The sequence below is a fragment of the Martes martes genome, assembly GCF_963455335.1.
Source record: "Martes martes genome assembly, chromosome: 16".
NCBI classification, from domain to species: Eukaryota; Metazoa; Chordata; class Mammalia; order Carnivora; family Mustelidae; genus Martes; species Martes martes.
The window spans coordinates 37,748,344-37,757,941 of NC_137904.1; positions in this window are offsets into that span (position 1 = coordinate 37,748,344).

Below are 9,598 nucleotides of genomic sequence, written 5' to 3' on the forward strand. Positions count from 1 at the left end.
CTTTACTTACTAGACTACTGGTTCACCATAAAAGGATATGACCCAGGTGTAGCCAGATGGAAGAAATGCATAGGGGGAGGTATAGGGAAAGGGGGTGGAGCTCCCATGCTTCCAGGTGCCCCACTCTCCGGGCACCTCCATGGGTTCACCAACCTGGAAACTCTGTAAAACCCTTCCCTTGGGATTTTTATGGAGTCTTCATTAAATTGACATAATTGATTAGATCATTGGCTTTCAGTGGTCAAATTCAACTTTCAGCCCCAATCCTCTCCCCAGAAGTCAGGGAATGGGATTAGAAGTTCCAACCATCTAATCACATGGTGGGCACCCCTGGGAACTAGTCTCCATCCTTAGGTGCTTTCTAGACCTCACCTCATTAACATAACAAAAGACACCTTTATAGTTCTCACACTTAGGAAATTCTAAGAGTTTTAGGTTGTCTTGCCAGAAAAGGGTTTGAAGACCAAATACATGTTTTTTATTATAAATCACAACATCACAATTTTGTCAGCTTATGAAGTTACACATATAACCACCACATGACCTAGCAATACCATTCCTAGCTTTTTATCCTAGAAAAATGAAAACTGGTGCTCATACAGGAACTTGTACACAAATATTTATAGCATCTTTTTAAATAATTGTCAAAAACTAAGGGCTATCCAAATGTCCTTCAATGGGTATAAACAGTGATATAGCCATGCGATGAAATCCTACTCAGTGATAAAACTCAGTGATAAAAATGCAATAACCTGGATGAATTTCAGAGTCATTAGTTGAGTAGAAGAAGCAAGTCTCAGAAGACCCCATATGGTATGATTGTATTTATATAACATTTTGCAAAAGCAAAATTATGCCATCAGAGAATAGATCAGTAGTTATTAAGGGGTTGGAGGTAGAAGAAAGCTCTGGATATGAAAGTTGCACGAAGGAGTGGTTTGAGGTGATGAAACAATTCCAATAGTATCCTGACTGTAGAGGTGAATACAAAATCTAGACATGTGTTATAATTCATAGAACTATATATACACCAAAGAGTTGGTTTTACCAATATGGGATCAACACACACACACACACACACACACACACACACACACACACACACCCATACCCTTACTATCTGAACATCTTTAAAGAAGCAGAGCTTCTTTTGGAGTTAAAACCTAGGAGAAAGTTTCCCCCAAGAATTTGCTTTAAGAGAAAACAGTGTGAAGTGAACACATGTAAATACATTCTTATGTGCCTGGGGTATCTCAACGTTCACCAACTCAGCCATTTAATTCCATCACATTTATGTTAATGGATCTTGGTAATTCCAGGTCTTCTGCTCTGATTTCATCCCCTACAGAGACTGTCTCCACCCCCCAAATATTTCTTATCCTCCATCTTTTTATTTAGAAAGTTGTTCCTGCGGTTGCTCAGAGTTAACCCAAGCTAAGCCAGGGCTCTATCACAGGCTACACAAAGGTGAGCTGCATTCACTCTGCGAATTTCAACTGTGCGAATGGTGTTCCAGTCAGTTCCCTGCTATCAAGGACGGATAGCCAGATCACGGCAGATTCCCTCAATAGGTGTCACACTGAACTTCTGAAATACTGATGTTTGACTGGCTCCTTCCTCACTGTCTTCCTCCTGCAGTCTGGTCTCTGTCACCTTCTGTACTCCCACCATGATTCCACCAGATACGGTTGCTCATGGGCAAACCCCAATCCTGATGAAAGATCTCTTTTTTCCCCCAAATGTCCTCTAAAGTACTGTGTATATTAATGACTATAAATCATTGCTTGAAACAAGAGAACTCGGCTAATTCCACTACAAATATAGTAGTAAATTTTGCTTCTAATAGCATTCCTCTCTAAGAATACACTTAACACTAAAACATAATTCAAAGCAATTGATTCAAAGAACTCTCTGTGATCATGTGGTTCTATCAGGTGTAATATTTTTTAGAATATTGGGAAGAATGAATGGATTTCATATTTTTTATGCAGTACAGCTGAACTACTTGTCACTGAAGTTTGAATAAGAGTTGGGCAGTGACAGTGGGGAATTTGAAATCTTACATTCTAACAAGGATCTGGAGTTTAGATTGACGATAGGGCCAATTATAGAGGCAGCTGTGTGCTTTGAGAAATAGACCAAAACAAAACTGCACCAATTCTACCTCAATAGAGATGAGTAATGAGAGATATGAAGGGAAGAGTCTTTTTTTTTTTATTTTTTTTAAGAAATTAACTGCTGAGGGGCGCCTGGATGGCTCAGAAGGTTAAGCCTCTGCCTTCGGCTCAGGTCATGATCTCTGGGTCTTGGGATCCAGCCCTCATCCGGCTCTCTGCTCGGCAGGGAGCCTGCTTCCTCCTCTCTCTCTGGCTGCCTCTCTGCCTGCTTGTGATCTCTCTCCCTCTGTCAAATAAATAAATAAAATCTTAAAAAGAAAACACCTGCTGAATGCATGGAGCACTGGGTGTGGTGCATAAACAATGAATCTTGGAACACTGAAAAAATAAAATAAAAAAAAAAAAGAAATTTACTGCTGAAGTTCCAAAAGTTACAACAAAATTAACAAAACTTCCATGGAATATTAGAGATTAGTACAGGGTAATGCTTAAGAGATCAGACCATGGATTCAGTCAGACCTAAGCTGGAATTCAGTCCCAGATGCTTGTTGGCTAAATTAAGGTGTTAGCTAGATTACCTTGGCAATGGGTTAATTGTGTTATGTCTCACTTTCTCTCTGTGTAAAGTGGCAGTAATAATAGTAACTACCGCCTAAGCTGGTTAAGATTTATTTGAAATATGCACATAAAGTGCTTAGCATTATGCTTTTGACAAAATAAATGCTAAATAAATATGAGCAAATACCAGTAACATTTTATAAACACATACACTGAGAGTCCTGTGATCAAATTACTTTTGGAAATTCTGGAGTAAATTAATATAAGCAGGCTTCAAAAATATTTTTCATAACCTTTAAAATATAAATGTGCGTTGTAAATTTGCAAGAGGGTGGCAGTGTGCAGCATTCTCAAAATAGTTTGAACACAAACCCTTATTTCTCAAAGTATTCCAAAAGGACTTGTGTGCCAGAGAAACTTAAAGCTTTAACACTTACTGTTGCGTGCTCTAGGCGTTTGCCATAGATTTGTATGATGATAGCCATTTTGATTTAGCAGTTTTGATATAATCATTTTTATGCAAAGGATATTTTAGAAAAGAATTGACACAGTTACATCAAAAAGGCTCTTTTTTCTGAATTACCAGATAATGTGCCTTGCACATATCCCTGACCCTCACCCATTATGATGGCCACTTTCTACTCTGTTCATTTCTGTCATTTTAGAGTTTCCATGAGCCAGTGTTAATTTTATAAACCGAAAAATGTATTATCTATTTTTGATTGGGCTCTGTGATCTTGGTTATTTATCCTAAAACCATTATTTTAAAGTTTATTGATAGCATTGTATTTTACTGAAACAACTGAGAAAAAATTTAGTCGAGGACTGACTATACAGTTGACAGTTGGATTTAAGGGATCTTTTTATGGACCCACAATTTCCTCTCCCCATTCTACTCCAACACCCAATATAGATTCAGTCAAACAAAATTACTATAATTAGGAAGCTTACAAAAAGCAGATTAATTTGTCGGCTAGATTTTCAAAGAGAAAGCAAAATAAATTCCATTAGTATTCTGAAATTATTATTGGAAAGTAAATAAGTATGACCATCATAATGTTCATGAAGTAATTAGTGAATATGAGTGGCAAATCACTCAGGTTATCAGAGAATTGATAGAAACTGAACAAATGGGTGCCTGGGTGGCTCAGTGGGTTAAAGCCTCTGCCTTCAGCTCAGGTCATGATCCCAGGGTCCTGGGATCGAGCCCCACATCTTGCTCTCTGCTCGGCGGGGAGCCTGCTCCCTCCTCTCTCTCTGCCTGCCCCTCTGCCTACTTGTGATCTCTGTCTGTCAAATAAATAAATAAAATCTTTAAAAAAAAAAAAAAAGAAACTGAACAAACATTCTGCTTAAAATGACTGAAGAGCTTTTCTGAATTAAGCTGGTATCATACTCAGATCTTATGCTTATACATAATCTGACTTGGGTGGTGCCTGACTGTTATGTCCTCCCTCCCCCCCTCCCTGACAAAACCTCCTCCCTAACTGCTACCCATTTCTCTGAGACTCATCTCTCTATTTTTTATCCCTAACCCACACTATTCTTTGTCCCTAACAGTCTGTAGCCCAGGCTCATCCTTTGCCAAGTATTGGAGGGAGGCTCAGCAATGGGATAAGGCTCAGGGATGAAAACACCAGCTTTATTTCCTGGCCCTTGTGACACCGCATTTTCCTGCTGTTTTCTAACATTTCTCTGAGAACTACTTTTCAGATTCCTTTGCCAGCTCATCCTTGACCTAATTTTCAATTGTTGGTATTTTGTTTTTGTTTTTGTTTTTAAGGTTAGTCTTAGGTCCTAGGTTCAAGGACACAAGTATTCACAGGACACAAGAAAAACAGACAAATTCAGACTGTCACTGCAAGTTCTTATACGCTTTCTGGTCACGTTAAGATATATGGGCCGTGTATAGTCCTATATATAATCTATGAGAAATCTAAGTGATGTCCATATATGTAGTATTCAAAAAAGAACCAAACTCCATTTTATGTTCCAGTAGTGACATAGTTTATGTGACATTTTCTAGGTTTATCTTAAGTCATCCTGGAAAGACCGGGTAAATGCCCTAAAAGCATTACATGGAAAAGGACACTCCAGTTAGTAAGTACTATTAAGGTGCTTGCCAAGAACTCTGTCATTAGCATATCTATAGAGATTAAATCAGGTTACATTTCTTTCTTTCCTGAGGTATTCTCAGAAAAGGGAGAGAACGGATTTGCAACCCTATGGCTAACTCCCTTTTTATCTACTTAGCGTTGGTGCCATGATGAGCGAGTTGCTTAAACTCTCCCTGTGATAGTTTTTACTCTGCCTTCCTGTTGTAACTCCGACCCTTGATAGATCTTACTGTAGCCCCACCCCATGACAGAACATCTTGCACTAGGTCTAGTCTTAAATCTCTTATAGCTTAAGACATCCAACTACCTACTTGACAGCTTCATTGGGATATTTCATAGGGATTTCGAACTCAGGTATAAAACTACATTCATAATCTCTTCCCTCAGCCCTCAACCTCACCACAGATTCTGCCTTTCAAACAATATTAGTTCCATTAGAACATAATATAGCCATTCATTTAATAGCTCTTGAAACCTCACAATCCTCCCCGACTTCTTCCTTTCCCATATATCCTAACCATCTGTAGTTACTGCTCAAATATGTCCACTTCTTTTATTCCTTTACCAAAACCCAATCCAAGCTCCCTTAGTCTCTGACCTGGATGATTTAAAAAGCCTTCCAATTAGCTTTTCCAAATTTGTTAACACACTCTACCTGTTCCTTCACTGAAATCACAAATCCAACCCTCTAATTATCCTACTGAAAGTGATCAATGGTTACCCATCACTTTTATTTATTTTTCAATTTAAGCTTTTTAAATACTGGTTAAAGGCATTTGTTGTTCACAGAAATCATACTTATGTGAATGACAGCAGATGCTTCTTCATATAAATTATCACTTTAATATATATGTCTTATGGTCCATGAGAAAAGAGAAAGACCAATGTATCCGTTTTGCTACATTTTAATAGTAGGTATTTTAAGGGATTCTTTTTTTTAGGTCTCATCAGCAACATCAAACAAAAGGTACTAAGTGTACTCCACAAGGTACAGAGTGCTGCCAACACTTTAGAAAATTTACATGACTTGGAGAAAATGTGGTTCTTATCTCTCGAAGAGCTTACCCCTCAAAGTGAACAACAGGGTAATTTATTAAGGTAAATTCTTCATCCCCTTGAGCTAATATGGACTGAATCATTTTGAAATTAAAATAATCAAGACATGAGACAAGACTCAATTTGGTTGAGAATTCTTTCAGGTTCGTAAAGTTTTAACATCCATCTTAAACAGAACTGACTAACAGACAACTTTTAGAGCAGAGACCAAACTCCTCAATGTAGATTCACATCCCTCCATCATCTAGACCTACTTTCCTCATGAGACTTATCTATCATTTGTGCTCCTTTCTTGGCTCAATGTTTTCTTTCAATCTATTGAATGATCTGTTATGTTTCCTTTTTTTTTTTTAAGATTTTATTTATTTGACAGACAGAGATCACAAGCAGGCAGAGAGGCAGGCAGAGAGAGAGGAGGAAGCAGGATCCCCGCTGAGCAGTGAGCCCGATGTGGGGCTCGATCCCAGGACCCCGGGATCATGACCTGAGCTGAAAGCAGAGGCTTTAACCCACTGAGCCACCCAGCCTCTGTTATGTTTCCTGAATCTGTTATGTCTCCTGCCACAAGGTCCTCACACAATTCCATATGTTCCATATTTGGAACACTCTCTGCGATCCTTGATCCAAGTTAAGTCCTCATTCATGTGAACTCAGCATAAAGATTACTTCATCAATAAACATTCCCTTGAGTCCCAAGAGAACCTATAATTTCCCCTCACAGCCTGCATTATGATGAAAATTAAATAATTTTCTAATTCTTAGTGGGTGTGTTTCTGCAACAAAAGGTATGGTCAATAGAGGAAAAGACTTTGTTAATCTTGTCCAAACTGTATTCCTAGGGGCTAACCTCAGTCTTTGGCTCTTGATAAAATAGTAAGTCTTTTTTTCCCCCTTTTACAATGCCCCAAATGGAATGGCTTGCTTTTAGTCCTTGTAAAAAAATGTATTTGAAAAATCACATCAAGGTAGCTGTGCCAAAATGTCATGACTCTAGTTGTTTCATACTCGAAAAGTATCTCAATATTACATATAGGACACATGTAATTGTTTTGCAATGTGGACTCATGGAAATATTTTTCTGGGAAATGTATGTTCATGTAAATCAGTTAGTTGATAGCCTTTATAAATTTTTTTGAGATAAGCCAAAAAATATATAAAAAATGTATTTTAAAAATATATAAAAATATATTTAAAATATATAAAATATATATAAATATATATTTATATATAAATATACTTATATATTTATATATTATATAAATAATAAGATATATATTTATATATTATATAAATAATAAGATATATATTTATATATTATAAATATATTTATATTGTATATAAATATAAAAATATTTATATATTTATATTAAAATATATTTAAATATATTAAAGATATATAAATATATATTTATATTTGTATTTAAATATATTTATGAATTATATATATGGGAATATATTTATATTTATGAATTATATATATATGTGAGAATGCAGCTGTCCCAAATGAGGATTTCTCTTTTAGAAGTGTTGGTTTCTAAATTGTATTACATAGGATGGCAAGTTATCTGCTGTGGCTTTTTATAATTTAAGGCAATGAAACTATCATCAGCTTGGAGGACGACAGTTATCTGTCAGCATATCAGTAGATCTTGAATCTTGATCTACAAAATGTGATTTCATTTCACTAGAATAATTTTTCAAAGAAGAGGAAACAGGTCAAGAAACAAAACTTTTAAATACCAGTGCCTTAAACTACCTCAATATTCAGTCTTCTCATCAATAGCTATTCTGGCCCTTATAATTTTAGTATGATTTGTATTCTGTGTGAGAATCATTGCCCGAGAGCTCATTTTTAGGTTGCATTACTTATTTAATCATTGTTTGCTATCCGGAGTCAAAGTCTGAATGAAACTCAGTAGTGAGACCAATACAAGCTGGAAACAATCTCATTTTGTTCCTAACAGATTTCTCCATGCAGTATTAACGATAGTCAATACTGATCTATCTGCTAAAATTCTGCCTCTTCCTCAGTAGTGTGCTGTCTTGAGAAACTTAGATTAGCAATTTTTTTTTGAAAAGGAAACATTTTAAAAGATATATCCAAAAGACTTCCAAATCCACAGTTTAGGAGAAATAGAAAGATTTTCTTTTAAAAAATAATAGTCTCTTCTCTGAGCCTATTCAAAAGTTCTTTATCGATAAAGAAAAATTACTTGGCAATATTTAAACCTTCTAACCTGAGTAGATACTAAACCTTCTGGGTGACAAAAATAGCTTCACTGGACAATTTTTTAAATTTGAGCTTCATAATCAGCCGTGGTATTATTACTCATACTAAATCAAGAAGAAGCTTGGGAACCAATAAAGAAAGTTCTGATCACCTTTTCTTGACTATAAATCTCAAATACATGTACTTCCCGCTTTCCACAATTCACTGGACGCTAAGAAGCATATTTAGTATTTCATTCAGTCTACTCTTTATAGTCCACAAATTCTAGAGATTGGGTGATTCCACACATTGGCTTTCTGATTTCCTTACAGAATTGCTTGAATTTTTCCCGATGAATCTCTGATACAAACAAAACAAAAACTTGTCTATTTGTTAGGAAAGAGAAAACACTGCACATACTTATTTCACCACGTGCATAAAGCAGATAGTCTTCTCTTGCACAGTCTATAAAATGAGGACACTCCAGTTTTTATTTCTTGAGCAGATGATGCTATTTGTGGTAGGTGGAGACAATGCCTTGGCAGCCAGTAACCTCCATGTACAAACCCAAGTGGTCTCATTATTCAGAGTCCTTGAATAGCATTTTCAGTGTTCTTGAACCAAGAATTTATCCATTTTTCAAAGCCTCCAATGTCATCCCCAGATTCATTTTTCTTTGCTTCTCCAAGTTTTCAGTTCCTTCTCCAGAGTGATTTCCCTAGCTGGCCACTTTACAAAGGAGAATTTTACCTGCTGCTGTGAATTAAATTCAGGGAGGACAGCGAAATACACAACCAATCATTTATCAGACTCATAAAGCCACAGAATCGGTTAACTTAGTTCTCAGAAGAACCTACATTTTTTATTAATAGCAATGCTTGTGGGATAAAGCACCAAAATGATTAATTAAAGTCTTCATTCACTTTACATATGTAGACATTCTCAGGTTCTTATCTTTTTAGGATAGGATTCCTTTTCTTTCCATTTCTGTTCTTCTCTAACTAAATTTTATGAATAACCTCTATGAATAACTTGTTTTTGAGAAAAATAAAGGATTTTTGGAGGTTAGGGTTGCTATTTTATGGTACTCAAGTTTGTCATTTTCTGACAGTGAACACTGTCAGAGGAAGACAGCTAGTTCCTTTAACTAATCTTCTTGCAGTGTCCTATGATTGGAAAAGATCCTGATGTTTATTCTTTGTATGAAATTACTAATTTTGTTATTGAAAATTATAGTGAAGTATCTTCCATAAATCAACAATGCCTACCATAGGTGGGTAGTGTAATCCAATAGTATATATATATATATATATATATATATTTTAATTTTTTAATTGTGTTGTTAGTCACCGTATAATACATCATTAGTTTTTGTGTTGTGTTCCAAGATTCATTGTTTACATGTAACACCTAGTGCCCATGCAATACATGCCCTCCTTAATACCCACCACCAGGCTTACCCAGCCTCACCCCCTTCCCCTCTAAAATCCTCAGTTTCTTTCTCAGAGTCCACAGTCTTTCATGGTTCATCTCCCTCTCCA